Here is a 16,977-nt window from a genome sequence, read left to right on the forward strand (position 1 = left end):
CGCTCACATTCCTTCTTCTGGACTGTGGTTAGAAATCTTGATTAGATACCAAAATAAAGCTTACTATGGGGCTGGGAAGGTGGCTTAGTGGTAGAGTGCTTGCCTTGCATGCATGAGGCCCTGGGTTTGGTTCCTCAGCACCACATAAGCAGAAAAAGCTGGAAGTGGGGCTGAGGCTCAAGTGGTAGAGTGCTAGCCTTCAGCTGAAGAGCTGAGGGACAGGGCCCAGGCCCAGAGTTCAGGCCCCACGACTGACAAAAAAAAAAAAAAGCTTCATATACATGCTAAACTCTATGCATATTAGGTAATGAGATTCTACAGTTCCCTGTTATACTCTGAACCTGATAAAACAAATACAGAATTTTTATTTTTCTTTAATCAAGATCTCCAGGACAGGAATCAAAGATAAATAGAAGGCTTTGGTTTTTCTTTTCAGATTTGGAGGATTTTTGTTTTCTGTTATTTTATTTTTTAACAATGACAAATGAAACACAAGAAAGCTTTACTTCAAAAAAAACCAGCAGGGGCTGGGAAGGTGGCTCAGTGGTAGAGCGCTTGCCTTGCATACCTGAGGCCCTGGGTTCGATTCCGCAGCACCACATAAGCAAAAAGAAAAAAGCCGGAAATGGCGCTATGGCTCAAGTGGTAGAGTGCTAGCCTTGAGCTGAAGAGCTGAGGGACAGCGCCCAAGCCCAGAGTTCAGGCCCCACGACCGGACCCCCCCCCCCCCCCCAAAACAAAACAAAACCCAGCAGTTCAAAAAAGTCTGTCAGTTGTATTCTAGACATTTAAAACTTATTTTACAATTTAGCTATTTGTAGTAAAAACTTTTTTGGTTTTTTTTTTTTTTTTTGAGGTACAGTGGCAAACAGTTTTTAATACAACCACAAATCTTCACAAAGTAATTCTTTGTACCTAGGCTAGCAACATGTTGAACTGTTACATTTCTACACATATATGAGCATTTTACTGAAGAACAATGTTAAAAGCAGAGTAACATAAGCAATTGGCTGTGCAAGGTAAATGTGAGTTATTTTTCTTCTTGAATCACTTTGTTGCCCAGACAAGGTAAATGTGCATTATTTTTCTCCTTAAATCATTTTATTACATAGTCAATTGCAATTACATGTCAGTAAATGTTACTGATTTATAGAATAAACTTTGAACTGTGAGGTATGGTGGCTCCCTGTGAGAGAGAGCATAACATGTAAACCTGAATATTTTAAGCGATATATGTTCTTTTTTTTAGCTGTCATCTACAAAAAAGACAAAAAAAAAAAAATCCAGCACTTGAAGACACTAGAAACTAGTGTTCTTAAATCAATAAAAAATAAAAATAAAATCTTTAATGTCTCAACTATTTCCTATCATTTTCTTATCGGATCATTCATTATAAGGAAGATAACTAATATTGAAGTGAAGCTATGGTTGTTACAGGTTTATGGTTTAAACCAGTTATTAAAAAAAAAAAAAAACAACCTGCTCACTGAGATCCTGATATATATACCTCAACTTACAATTCAAGATTACCATTAAATACTTCTTTTTTTTTGGTTGGTCATGGGGCTTGACCGTGGGATTGGTCATGGGATGTTGTCCCTGAGCTTTTCAGCTCAAGACTAGTGCTCTACCACTTGAGCCACAGTGCCACTTCTGGTTTTCTGGTGGTTTATTGAAGTTAAGAGTTTCATGGCTTTTCCTCCCTGGTCTGGCTTTGAACTGAATCCTCAAATTTTAGCCTCCTGAGTAGTTAGGATTATAAGTGTGAGCCACTGGCACCTGATACCATTAAATACTTCTAAATCACTTGAATTACCATGGTAATAAGACAATTAGGAACCATATATATATATTTTTTTCTTTTTACAAAGGACATGCTTAACATTTTCTGATAATTCTTCTAAACTCAGATTAAGCATAAAATTTTGAAAATGAGTATTTTCTAAAAGTTATGTGGTTAGAGTTGGTAGCAAAATATATTACACTTTTTAAAAATATTTCCCCCATATAGTAGATACAAATAAATGTAAGTATTGTTTTAAAACCTCAAGAAATTAACACAAACCAATTATGTAAATTAGAGGATGAGGGGCTGGGAAGGTGGCTCAGTGGTAGAGTGCTTGCCTTGCATGCATGAGGCCCTGGGTTCGATTCCTCAGCACCACATAAGCAAAAAGAAAAGAGCCAGAAGTGGCGCTGTGGCTCAAGTGGTAGAGCGCTAGCCTTGAGCTGAAGAGCTGAGGGGCAGCACCCTGGCCCAGAGTTCAGGCCCCAGGAACTGGACCCAAAACAAACAAAAAAAAGAAATTAGAGGATGAGAATACTGACATTCCAGCTAGAATATTTTTAATATTTTCATACTTTCAAAGTGGATAGTAATTCACGTTCCCTATGTTTTGATATAATTTTTCTCTAAATTCTGTGTCCAGAATACTATTTAATGTTAAAATTGGGTGGTTATTCATATATTATTTAGATCCTCTAGAATATAAATCATGATTGGTTAAGTTTCTCAGTTGACCCTCATATAACATAACTGAAAAGCATCACAGAAATAGAACCAAATAAAATAAAAAATAAAAGCTACCAGAAGATCTAGTTGAACAACAAAGGTATACAACAAAGAAAAACAAACCTTACGGGTTCTTTTATGAAAGAATAGTAAACCTTATGTTTTGTCAACATTAATATTGTGCTCAATGGGTGGGTGGTAGTTCCTTTTTGAGATTGGCAGTCCCTAGTGTTTTAGAGAGCCTGTCTTCCTATACAGGTACTTTGAGAACGAAACACAGTATTTAGAAAGAGTGGAAAATTACCAGCTAAAAATAATTGACAGCTAAGTCTGTCATTTTGGTCAGATTACTAGGAGGGATGTGCATTTTTATGAAACCAATTTTTCAAAACCTTAAATGCTTGTTTTTTGTTTGCTTTTGTTGGTGGTAGGGCTTGAACTCTGGGCGTAGATATTGTCCCTGAGCTCTTCAGCTCAAGGTGAGCTCTCTCCCACTGTAGCCACAGCGCCACTTCCGGTTTTCTGGTGGTTTTATTGGAGATAAAAGTCTCATTGACTTTCCTGCCTGGGCTGGCTTTGAACCTCGATCCTCAGATCTCAGCCTCTTGAGTAGCTAGGATTACAGGCATGACCCAGCAGTACCCAGCTTACATGCCTCATTTTTAAGACTTAAATTTACTCTTATAATATTTTAAGCAGAGCTCTGCTGAATAAAGCATTATAGATATGATTTGGTTGCAGGAGATCTTTGCTGACCTGTCCAATGTGATACATACACAGGAAAGCTAAGGTAACTGGTTCTTCATCAAATAGAAGTTTTGAACATCTAATGCAACTTGACTCCATTAGACTGCACCAAATGACCTAATGTACAATTGTATAATACTGAACCTCAGAGGGATCAACAATATACTGTTTTCAGGGTAGTTAAGAGAAAGGAAATCAGAACAAGAATACTGAAAGGCCAACAGGAATTAACTCTTACCAGAATAATTCTAATTATTTTCACTATGCTAGATAAAAGAGATTTATCTGTATTTTTACTTCAAAAAGAGGAACACAAAGCAAGTTACTTAGTGTAGTAAGTTACATTGCATAGTGCCTCTGAGTATTAGGGGAATGTATGGATATCATTCCCATCAGTAAAGCTCCTCAAAAGAGAGAGCCAGGCATCAGTGACCTGTAATTCTAGCTACTCAGGATGCTGAGATCTGAGTATCGAGGTTCAAAGCCAGCCTGGGCAGGGAAATTCCATGCTTTGAAATGTGGTCCTCAGATCTTAGTCTTCTGAGTAGCTAGGATTACAGATGAAAGCCTGTTAACACCTCTTAGTTACTTAACCTTACCATACCACTTAGAATTAAGTTTGTCACATTTTCCAAATGGCAGTTTTTCTACATCTGAATGAAGTCATGAGTCTCAGGAAACAATTTAGATTATTCTTCTAAGCTTGTATATCCAATCCTGTATTTTTCACAGGCTTTTTTGAAACATGTAAAAAATAAGAACTAACCGTACCAAATGTCAGTAATAAGCCAGACACATTATTTTTGGGAAATGACTATTTAAAAAGATATTTAGTAATCAAAGAAATCCAATTCCCACTCCCCCTTTTTTTGTCTTTAAAAATCTGGCTAACAGAGGGGGGACCAAGATGGCGACAGGGCAGTAGGGAAACGCCACAGCTCTCTCCAACCAAAAAGAGAGTTCGAGTTCCAATGCTTAATCTCCCCAAGAGACCGACAACAGCAAAAAGACGAACACTCAGAGAAAAACCAGAGGTGGAAAATAACAAAAAAAGAAAGAGAGGAAAAGAAGAATTTCAGAACAGAGAAGAGCGAAGACCCCTCCCCCAACCTTTACTGGCGGCGCGGCAGTGCGCCAAGCCGCCGGCCAGCCGGCCCGGTGGGGGCTGCCGGAGCCCCAAAGACACAGGGGGCCGCTTGCAGATCACTAGGTACCTGTTTGCAGAACAGCGGATCGCCAGGAACAAAGAAACCTACCAGCCGGGAGTCTCCACGAGGATACCACCCCCACCCCTCACTTTCCACCGGAGCAGAGAGGCTCCATCCCGCCAAAGCCGCCCAGCACCAGCAGCGCGACAAAGGGACCTGTGGGCAGACCACCCGCCCACCCACCCGATCGCGATCGCAACGACCCGGGTCCCAGAGACACAGGGGGCTGCCTGCAGATCACCCCCACACTCAGACCCACCGGATCTCTACAACCCGCGAAGAAGCTGCCTGAGCGTGGACACTGTTGACCCGACAGCTTCGATAGAGGCAGAGACAGAAAAGAATCACACAGAGCCACCACCGCCCAACCCAGCCCGCAACCACCCCAACTGAACTCGGATTGCAACAACAACTGACGACCTACACCACACAGAAACAACCAACTCCAGGGTGAGTACCCCACAGGGGACAGTGTATCCCTCAAGGGAGACCAGAGCTGGAGGGAATCCCCAGACCCTGACCTAGACTCCCTACCCCAACACGTGGACCACAGGACCCACTAAAACTGGGAACTGTCCGAGAGCTCCACCAGCCCGTGGAGCACACTCTGCTGGCCAGACCAGAGCAAGAGTGCCCCTGGAAGGGAGCTTAAATGCCCAAGCCAGGAACAGCGCCCCTGGGTCAAGACTACCAACAGTAGAAGAAATTTGAACTGTGTCCTCCAGGCTGCATAACCTAGGTGGTATACACATCAGCATAGGCCTAACGAGCGCGCTCCAGGCTGGGGCCGGAACCAGGCCCGGGGATCCGGCGCCTGAACAACACAAAAAGCTGAGCATACGCCTCAACAGAGGGGAGAAAATAAACAACACTCCCCGGGAAGCACGCCTGTGACAACAAAAGACCTGGAGGCTCAGGACAAGAGAAGCCCAAACCCCACCAAAACTCCACCCATATACCCTAGGCTGGGAATTGGGCAACACAGGCTGCCAGCACCTGATAGTAAGCAGGAGCTCAGGCTGATAAGGCGGCTCAGCAATAGAGTGATAGTCTTGGATGTATGAGGCCCTGGATCTGATTCCTCAGCATCACAAAAGCAAAAAGGGTCAGAAGTGGTGCTATGGCTCAAATGGTAGGGTGCCAGCCTTGAGCTGAAGAGCTGAGGGACAGCACCCAAACCTAGAGTTCAAGCCCACAACCAGCCCAAAACAAACAAACAAAAACACATCAGGAGCCCATAGCAGACTCCAGTATTTGGGAGAGTGCATCCAGAGCATCTGATCTTCCCAAGAGCACCCGTAGGAGCAAACACAAGCAGTCTAGGCTGCTCAACCCTTCCAAAGGCGGGAATTGCCAGCAATCTACAGCAGAGAGCTGAGAATCCTAAGTAAGTTAGAATAGCAGCTGGAAATAGGCTCCCAACAGAACCCAGATCAGGCAAAGACTCTCTCTACCAATACAGAATCAGCAACCAAGCAAAGACAGACACACCAAAACAAAATTGAAGAGCAGTCTCCTGAACCCCCATGCGAAAATCACAGAGAAAAATCACAAGGTTTACCACCACCCAGGACAGCAAGCTCACCTCAAAAGCCAGCAGCCACGCAGGGGAGAGCCCCAGTGGGAGCAAAGCAGGAATGGAAGACAAAAGCTACATCCAAAGGTTGCTGGAGGCAATGACTCAAGAAATAAAGCGAGAAATGGATCAGAAATTTAAAGAGCACAAGGATGAACTATCAAAAGAGATACAGGATATCAAACAAAAGTTGGATGCAAAAATAGAAGCTGCACAAACCTCAGTAAGAAGTGAGATAAACGCCAAATTAGGGGTAATGCATACCTCATTGAGAGGTGAGATCAGTACTCTGAGAACCAACATTGAATCCATAAAGGGATCCATTTCCTCCATGCAAACCACAATAGAAGCCACAGTCAACAGAGTGAATGAAATGGAAGGTAGAGTGTCAGACACAGAAGACAAAATACACCAACTGGACCAAAAAGTGACAGATATGGAAAAATCACTCAAACCAAAGGGAAATTCAAGAGCAAGCAGATAATGCCAGAAAATTTAATCTTCGCATAATTGGAGTGGACGAAGGTGAGGAATTCCAGAGCAAGGGAATGCAACACCTATTTAACAAGATGATCAATGAAAATTTTCCCCACCTCAAAAACGACCATCTTAACTACATTACAGAAGCTTATAGAACACCCAACAAGCAAGATCCCAGGAGAAACACTTCTAGACACATTATAGTAAAAATGATAGATCTGAATAATAAGGAAACAATCCTGGATGCAGCAAAAATGAAGAAGGAGCTATACTACAACGGGAAAAAAATTAGAATCACTGCAGATCTCTCCACACAAACAATGAATGCAAGAAAAGCCTGGGAAAGCACCATACGAGCCCTGAGAGCCAGTAACTGCCAACCCAGACTAATATACCCGGCAAAGCTAGCATTCACATTCGATGGAGAGCTGAAAACTTTTAATAGCAAAGAAAAACTAAATGAATACATAAACATTAAGCCAGCATTGCAAAGAATTCTAAGAGGGGGGACACAACATGAAGAAAGCAACCAGGAACTGGGACCTGCCCCAAACAGGCGTTACTCAAAGTCTAACTGAGCAAGCACAGGAGGAAAGGAAAGAAGAAAAACTTAGGAAAATGGAATGGCAGGGACAACAATGCATCTCTCTATACTTTCTCTTAATATAAATGGGCTGAATTCGCCAATTAAAAGAAAACGAACTGAGGACTGGATCAGAAAACAAGACCCATCCATCTGTTGCCTTCAGGAGACCCACCTCTCAGCCAAACATACAAACAAACTCAGAGTGAAGGGGTGGAAAAGGATCTACCAATCAAATGCCTCCAGTAAGAAAGCAGGTGTAGCTATCCTGATATCTGACAAAATAAACTTTTCATTAAAATCAGTACAGAAAGACAAGGACGGACACTACATATTAATAAAGGGAACAATCCAAGAGGAGGATATAACCATCATCAACTTATATGCCCCAAATATTGGTGCACCCAGATATGTCAAACAAATACTCTCAAACTTACAGAATAAAATAGATCCCAATACGATAATACTAGGAGACTTTAACACACCACTCTCACCAAAGGACAGGTCTACCAACCAGAGGATTGGCAAAGAAGCTACCGAATTAAGTGAGGCCATACTTCAAGCGGAATTAACTGACATCTACCGAGTATTTCACCCTAAAACAACACAGTACACATTCTTCTCAGCAGCTCATGGAACTTTCTCCAAAATAGACCATATCATAGTTCATGCAAGGAACTTAAGAAAACACAAAGGGATCGACATAATCCCCTGTATCCTATCTGACCACAGTGGAATCAAGCTAGCTCTCAATAACAAAGCATACCGCAGAAATTTCTCTAATACATGGAAATTGAACAGCACACTCCTTAACAATGCCTGGGTAACAGAAGAGATCAGAGAAGAAATAAAGCATTTCCTACAACTCAATGAAAATGAAAACACCTCACAAAGAAACTTGTGGGACACAGCCAAAGCAGTCCTGAGGGGCAAATTTATTGCCCTCAGTGCCCACATCAAGAGAATGGAGACAGACCAAGTAAATAATCTCATGTTGCAATTAAAACAGCTAGAAAAACAAGAAAAAATGGGACCTAAAGCTACTAGACGAAGCCAGATAACCAAATTAAGAGCAGAGATTAACCAATTAGAAAATCAGAAAACCATAACCAAAATAAACCAAACAAAAAGCTTGTTCTTTGAAAAAATAAACAAAATTGATGGCCCGTTGGCAAGATTAATTAAAAAAAGAAGAGAGGAAACCCATATTAATAGGATTAGGGATTCCACAGGAAACATCACAACACGTACCCAAGATATCCAAACAATTCTAACAGACTACTTTCAAAAGCTATACTCTCTAAAGGAAGAAAATCTGGCAGAAATGGATGCATTTTTAGAGAAATACAAGTTGCCCAAACTGAGCAAAGAAGAAGTTAACCAATTAAATAAGCCAATATCCTATAATGAGATACAGGAAGCTATCAAAAGTCTTCCAACAAAAAAAAGCCCAGGACCAGATGGATTCACAGCAGAATTCTATAAGACCTTTAAAGAAGAACTAATACCCATACTCCTCAAGCTCTTCAGAGAAACAGAGAAGGAGGGAGCTATCCCAAACTCATTCTACGAAGCCAATATCACACTCATCCCCAAACCAGGCAAAGACCCAACCAAAAAGGAGAATTACAGGCCAATTTCCTTGATGAACACAGATGCAAAGACCCTTAACAAGATTCTAGCTAACAGAATCCAGAAACACATAAAAAAAATAATACACTATGATCAGGTAGGCTTCATCCCAGAGACACAGGGATGGTTTAACATAAGTAAGTCAATAAATGTAATCCAACATATCAACAGAGCCAAGGTCAAGAATCACATGATTATCGCCACAGATGCAGAAAAGGCCTTTGATAAAATTCAACATTCATTCATGCTAAAAGCTCTGGAGAAAATAGGAATAGAAAGGAACATTTCTAAAAACAATAAAAGCCATTTATGACAGACCAATAGCCAATATTATACTTAATGGGGAAAAGCTACAACCAATTCTCCTAAAATCAGGAACAAGGCAAGGATGCCCACTGTCTCCACTCCTCTTCAATATAGTCTTAGAACCCTTAGCCAGGTATATGGCAAGAAAAAGACATTAAAGGGATCCGCATAGGGAAAGAAGAAGTTAAACTATCCCTTTTTGCAGACGACATGATACTATACCTCCACGATCCCAAAAACTCCATCCCCAAACTCTTAGAAATCATAAATCACTTCGGCAAAATAGCAGGATACAAAATAAACCCACAAAAATCAGTTGCCTTCCTATACACTGATAACGCACAGGAAGAGAGGGAAATAAAGGGAGCAACCCCATTCACAATAACCTCCCCAAAAATAAAATATTTAGGAATTAACCTAACCAAAGATATAAAAGAACTATTTAATGAGAACTATAAAAAGTTAAAGAAAGAAATTGCAGAAGACACTAGGAAATGGAAAGACCTCCCATGCTCCTGGATAGGCCGACTTAATATAGTAAAGATGGTAATACTTCCAAAACTAATATACAAATTCAATGCAATTCCTATTAAAATCCCAATGATGTACATCACTGAAATACAGAAAACAGTCCAAAAATTCATATGGAACAACAAAAGACCTAGAATAGCCAAAACAATTCTAGGGGATAAAGACAATATGGGAGGGCTATCCATGCCGAACTTCAAACTCTACTACAGAGCTATAATAACAAAGACAGCATGGTACTGGCACAAAAACAGACCCGAAGACCAATGGAACAGAATAGAAGATCCAGAAATAAATCCACAGGCCTACAGCCAGCTGATATTCGACAAAGGAGCCAAAGACATACAATGGAAGAAACACAGCCTCTTCAACCGCTGGTGCTGGGAAAACTGGGCAGCCACATGCAGAAAACTAAAAGTGGACCCCAGCCTATCACCATGCACCAACATCAACTCAAAATGGATTGAAGACCTTAACATTAAACCTGAATCTCTGAAACTACTGCAGGACAGAGTAGGAGAGACACTTGAACTAATAGGCACAGGAAGGAACTTCCTGAACAGAGTCCCAGGGTCACAACAAGTTGGAGAGAGACTCGACAAATGGGACTACCTTAAAATAAAAAGCTTCTGCACAGTGAAATCTATCGCAACTAAGCTAGAAAGACAACCAACGAATTGGGAAAAAATATTTACCAGCAATATATCAGACAAGGGGTTAACATCCTGTATATACAGGGAACTCAAGAAACTAATCCCTCCCAAACTTAACAAAACAATTACTAAATGGGCAAGGGAACTAAAGAGGGACTTCTCAAATGAAGAAATAAAAGTGGCAAAGAAACACATGAGGAAATGTTCATCATCCCTGGTGGTGAAGGAAATGCAAATAAAGACAACCCTGAGATGCCACCTTACCCCAGTCAGAATGTCCCACATCCACAAATCAGCCAACGACAAATGCTGGAGGGGATGTGGAGAAAGAGGAACCCTATTACACTGCTGGTGGGAATGTACACTTATACAACCACTTTGGAAAGCAGTCTGGAGGATCCTTAGAAAGCTAAAGATTGACCTCCCTTACGATCCAGTCATACCACTTCTAGGCATCTACCCTGAACAACAGGAACCAATACACAAGGACACGTGCACCTCCATGTTTATTGCCACACTGTTTACAATAGCTAGGATATAGAAACAACCTAGATGCCCCACCACAGATGAATGGATCCAAAAATTGTGGTATCTATACACAATGGAATATTATGCAGCCGTTAGAAATGACAAAATAATGGCATTTGCAGGGAAATGGATGGAGCTAGAAGGAATCATGTTGAGCGAGGTTAGCCAAGAACGAAGAGACAAACGGTACATGGTCTCCCTGATAAGTGGATGCTAAATCCAAAATGTTAGGTGATATGACAAAACTAACAGGACTTAAGAAACAAAGAACTCCCACTCATCTGGTTGAACCACTACTAAATATCCCCATGCTGCTGATCACATATATGGTATATAACATGTGAACACCGTTATATATTACAGACTGTGATAGACAATTTGCTCCAGGAAAGTTAGAATGAACTTGTGACTTTAAATGAGCATCATTATTCCACAATACTGTGAATTTCCGGAAATTATGTAATCACTTAATCAAAAAAAAAAAAAAAAAAAAAAAAAACCTCGGGGAAGGGAAGGAGGGAGGGGATGGTAGGGGGAAAACAATGGAGGGGGTAACAATGTTCAAGAGGAAGTGTACTCATTACCTCACTCATGCAACTGTAACCCTCTGTATAGTACCTTTACAATAAAAAAAAAATCTTGCTAACATCTGTAATACTGGGTACTCAAGAGGCTGAGATCTGAGGATCTTGCCTGGAAGCCATCCTCAGCAGGAAAGTCCTTGAGATTCTTTTTTTTTTTTTTTGCCAGTTGTGGGGACTGAACTCTGGGCCTGGGTGCTTTCCCTCAGCTCTTCAGCTCAAGGCCAGTGCTCTACCACAGCGCCACTTCCAGCTTTTTCTGCTTATGTGGTGCTGAGGAATCAAACCCAGGGCCTTGTGCATGCAAGGCAAGCCCTCTACCACTGAGCCACCTTCCCAGCCCTCCTTGAGATTCTTATCTCCAGTTAACCACCAAAGAGCTAGAAGTAGAGCTGTGCTTCCAGTGGTAGAATGCTAACCTTGACCATACAAAGCTCAGGGACAGCACTACGGCCCTGAGTTCAAGCCCCAGGACTTACACACACACACACACACACACACACACACACATACACACAGCTCAGGGACAGCACTAAGGCCCTGAGTTCAAGCCCCAAGACTTACACAAACACACACACACACACACACACACACACACACAGAGCTCAGGGACAGCACTAAGGCCCTGAGTTCAAGCCCCAGGACATACACACACACACACACAGCTCAGGGACAGCACTAAGGCCCTGAGTTCAAGCCCCAGGACTTACACACACACACACACACACACACACACACAGAGCTCAGGGACAGCACTAAGGCCCTGAGTTCAAGCCCCAGGACTTACACACACACACACACACACACACACACAGTGCTCAGGGACAGCACTAAGGCCCTGAGTTCAAGCCCCAGGACGTACACACACACACACACATACACACACACAGAGCTCAGGGACAGCACTAAGGCCCTGAGTTCAAGCCCCAGGACTTACACACACACACACACACACACACACACACACACACACACACACACACACACACAGCTCAGGGGCAGCACTAAGGCCCTGAGTTCAAGCCCCAGGACTTACACACACACACACACACACACACACACACACACACACACACACACACAAAGCTCAGGGGCAGCACTAAGGCCCTGAGTTCAAGCCCCAGGACTTACACACACACACACACACACACACACATATACAAAGCTCAGGGACAGCACTAAGGCCCTGAGTTCAAGCCCCAGGACTTACACACACACACACACACACACACACACACACACACACACACACACACAGTTTATTTATTTATTTATTTATTTTTGGTTGTTTGTGGGGCTTGAACTCTGGGCCTGGGCGCTGTCCCTGAACTCTTCAGCTCGAGGCTTGCGATCTACTACTTGAGCCACAGCACCACTTCCAGATTTTTCTGTTTATGTGGTGCTGAGGAATCGATCCTAGAGCCTCATGCATGTGAGGCAAGCACTTTACCACTGAGCCACCTTCCCAGCTCAAAGTATATATTTAGATAAATAATTTGTTACTACTAAAATATTGTTCTGCAAAGTTGGTAATGAAGGAGTGGCAGGTCACAAGAGGGAAGAGAAGGAAGTAGACACCATTAACACAAAATCGGAAAATTATACACCTGTAAGCAGTTTGTTATACTAAGTATAATAGACTAGGATCATCTTAGTCTAAAATACCAAAGACTGCTTGAAGAAATTCACCATTTTACAGGGATCTTGGATTTGTATGATACATGAAGATCAGTGAAAAGCAATTCCCTACCTTGGAGCAATCCCTTTTTCTACTACAAATCTTGGTTTCTAGACTATGCCTCTGTGGAGAGGACCTTTTTTTTCTGCTATCCAGTCCACCTAGAGAGCTTATAAGTCATGGCAGGTAAGTTTCTTGATGTCTCTTTCCTTGATGGCTCAAGTCTTCTCATTCAGATGGACTTCTGAACATTATGGACCTGTTGCTAAGGTTCAGAATCATCAAACACAATAAAATCAAATTGGCTTATTTTCTACCACTGTTAGTGCACACTTTCATCACATTCTCTTAATATTTATTTATTTATTTATTTTTGGTGCTATTGCTAGGGCTTGAACTCAGGACCTCATACTTTTCACTTGGCTTTCTTCTTTTTTTTTTTTTAACGGTGTAGTAGATAACTTGGCTTTTTTTTCCCTCCCTCAAAGCTTATGTTCTGTCACTTGAATCACACCTTCATTTCCATATTCCTATAATTTTGAAATTTTATAATTTTATAATTCTATAATTTTATAATTTTGAAATAAATAACTTTTGATTTGTCAGCTTTATGAAGTAGGTTGACAGTAAAGAGTTGATGACCGGGCTGGGAAGGTGGCTCAGTGGTAGAGCGCTTGCCTTGCATGCTCAAGGCCCTGGGTTCGATTCCTCAGCACCACATAAGCAAAAAGAAAAAAGCTGGAAGTGGTGCTGTGGCTCAAGTGGTAGAGCGCTAGCCTTGAGCTGAAGAGCTGAGGGACAGCGCCCAGGCCCAGAGTTCAGGCTCCACAACAAAAGAAAAAAGAAAATTGATAAAAAAAAAAAAGAGTTGATGACCATCATTGTGTCTCATGATCCTTTGGAGTTTAACACTGTCTTGCTCATCAATCTGGTAGATTGGCATGGGTCCCCTCTACAGAGGATTATTTATCCATTGTTCTTTCCTTCTTTGATCAATCTTAGACATCTGGTAGCATCTGAAATTTAAATAGAGACTCTGGACAAGGTTGTGAAATTGGGCCTGTAACAGTGTTAGTTGGTATTCTAGTAATTGGAACAACTTCATTGGAGAAAAGCTCTTATTGCTTACAATGCTAAGGAAAATGTCCTCAAGTCTTCCTGTATTGACTGAGGTATGTCTGTAGGTGCTGGGGAAGAACTCTTCTGAGCATCTTCAGTAGTTTTTTCTGACACAGGCTCAAACTTTTCCTCTTAGATTTCAGATTGCTCTGGTTCAGCAGCATGCTCCTCTAAATGATCTTCTAAGTCATTGCTGACCGTCTGACTATAGCATAATCCAGAATCATCATGTACTATCCCATGTGTCGTCTTCCTTCATGTTCTTACACTTCTTCAGATTCCTCTTGAGGCTTACTGAGTAAGCCACCAGAGACCTCACTTTGCTATCTGAAGATACATACCATTATGTATATGGAATTTGTTGGCTCTCAAGAGCCCTCAAGAATAAGGACAAACACCTGCATGAATCCCTGCAGAGCCTAGTTATTGTTAGATTAGCAGCCTCATTGAGTAGTAGCATGAGCATCAACGTAGTAAATGTATGTATGGCAGTTGACTAAGTTTTGTGATATCACTTTCTTGTGAATTTTTTTCTGTCCATAGTTTGCATCTACTGTCTTTCCAAATCTAGAATGAGTTCTTTCCAGAATCTCTGTGCAATATGTCTATACAGTATGTAGTACTGTTTCCCAGCCAGCAGTGTGCTAGGCTTCTCTATGACCATTGCTTTGGTCAGTTCAGCTGAACAGGAGAGCAAAAAAAATTTGTTCCTCAGTGCAGAGGATGGCAAGACTCCCTCATTCAGTTGTGTCTGCTACAAGTCTTCGCATTTATTTTGCCTTTTGCCTGAGACACTTCTCTCTCATATTTCCATATCTACTTTATTTAAAAAATTTTTTTTTTTTGGGTCCAGTCATGGGGCTTGAACTCTGGGCCTGGGCGCTGTCCCTCAGCTCTTTAGCTCAAGGCTAGCGCTCTACCACTTGAGCCACAGCGCCACTTCGGCTTTTTTCTTTTTGCTTATGTGGTGCTGAGGAATCGAACCCAGGGCCTCATGCATGCAAGGCAAGCGCTCTACCACTGAGCCACCTTCCCAGCTCCTCCATATCTACTTTCTATATGTCATGGAAATCCTTTCCAAATGCCATTTTTCCTCATGGAGATCTTCCTTTACTCTTTTTTTTTTTGGGGGGGTGGGGGTCCGGTAGTGGGCCTGAACTCTGGGCCTGGGTGCTGTCCCTCAGCTCTTCAGCTCAAGGCTAGCACTCTACCACCTGAGCCACAGCGCCACTTCCAGCTTTTTTCTTTTTGCTTATGTGGTGCTGAGGAATCGAACCCAGGGCCTCAGGCTTGCAAGGCAAGCACTCTACCACTGAGCCACCTTCCCAGCCCCGTTCCTTTACCTTGTTTCATACTGAGCATGCCTTTCCTACCCAGTACTTTCTGGCTTCCTTCTCTGATTTTTTTTTTCATAGCACCTACTTTCTAGTATGCTAGTAATTATCTCATTTGTTATGTTGCTCCAATTCTTGATTTTTTAAAGTGATGCATCTGTAATACCAAGAACACTGGTAAGTATTTGTTGAATGGACTAATAGATGGTTTCTACTCAGCTAACAAATATTTGTTATGCACCGGGCAGTGTTCCAGATACTGGGGAATGCCTTGTTAACACAACCATTAGCTCTTTTGTGTTACCATTATTAATCTAAGTGTCCTCCTTTTCAGACTTCAAACTTAAGAGGATCCCTGGAGCATTGGAGAGTTAACTTCTGACTTTGGTCCTTTTGATATTTGTTAAAAATGATGTAATTCCCCTGTCTCTTCATCTATTCTGCCTCAAGATGAGAAGAATGAAAGGCCACTGTCTGGCTGGACCTCTTCCTTTGCCTCTCAGATCTTCCACTTTTTGTAACAGAGACAGTAGAAACCATCTGATGGAGTACCTCCCATCTCTCAACCCTGGCCACTTGCTCTTCTTCCTTCTGCTCTTCGCCACTTTCTTTTCCCTTCTGTGCCAGTGGAACATCTGGTATCTTAAATTTCTTTTTTTTTCTCTCTCTCTCTTTTTGTCAGTTGTGGAGCTTGAACTCTGGGCCTGGACAAGCTCAAAGTGAGTGCTCTACCACTTGAGCGATAGCTCCACTTTTGGTTTCCTGGTAGTTAATTGAAGATAAGAGTCTCCCAGACCTTTCAGCGCAGGCTGATTTTTTTTTTTTTTTTTGGCCGGTTGTGGGGCTTGAACTCTGGGCCTGGGCACTGTCCCTCAGCTCTTCAACTCAAGGCAAGCGTTTTACCACTTGAGCCACAGCACCACTTCTGGTTTTCTGAGTGTTTTATTGGAGATAAGAGTCTTACATACTTTCCGGCCTAGGTTAGCTTTGAACCATGATCCTCAGATCTCAGCCTCCTGAGTAGCTAGGATTACAGGTGTGAGCTACTGGTGCCTGGCTGATATCTTAAATTCCTTCATGTGAACTCTTCATTCATCTCCTCCTACCTTTTGGTTGCTTTTTGTTACCTTTTGTAGTCATCATTTTTCCTTCCTGCCTTCTCAGCCCAGGATGCTGTAGCCAAGTTGCTGTTTTTCTAGTCTCCTTACATTTGGACAATACCACTTTTACTGTCTTTTGGCTGCTCTTTATCTCTGAGATTTTCTTTGTTGGCTTTTTCTCAATTGTCTGTCACTGGAAGATGAATGAGGGCTTCTATCAGCTTTAGTATTATAGGATAAAAGTTGGAAAAAAAATGAAGAGAGTAATTTTCTGCTCTTCATGCAGGAAATGGGACAGACCCCATATGTGTGTGTGTGTGTGTGTGTGTGTGTGTGTGTGTGTGTGTGTGTGTGTGTGTATAATATACATAGTCTTCAAGTACTTGTGTGTGTGTGTGTATATATATATATA

The 16,977-nt window shown here is 41.9% G+C and overlaps 1 protein-coding gene and 1 pseudogene across 2 annotated transcripts in view; one reads left to right on the forward strand and one right to left on the reverse strand.

Annotated features, from left to right (window-relative positions):
* Nucleotides 1-16,977, forward strand: part of Ints4 (integrator complex subunit 4) — a 123,448-nt gene that overhangs the window by 10,697 nt on the left and 95,774 nt on the right. The window lies entirely within an intron of this gene.
* On the reverse strand, nt 316-14,795 carry LOC122113574 (annotated as a pseudogene).

This window comes from Dipodomys spectabilis, unplaced genomic scaffold, assembly GCF_019054845.1.
Source record: "Dipodomys spectabilis isolate Male_0828 unplaced genomic scaffold, ASM1905484v1 ptg000003l, whole genome shotgun sequence".
NCBI classification, from domain to species: domain Eukaryota; kingdom Metazoa; phylum Chordata; class Mammalia; order Rodentia; family Heteromyidae; genus Dipodomys; species Dipodomys spectabilis.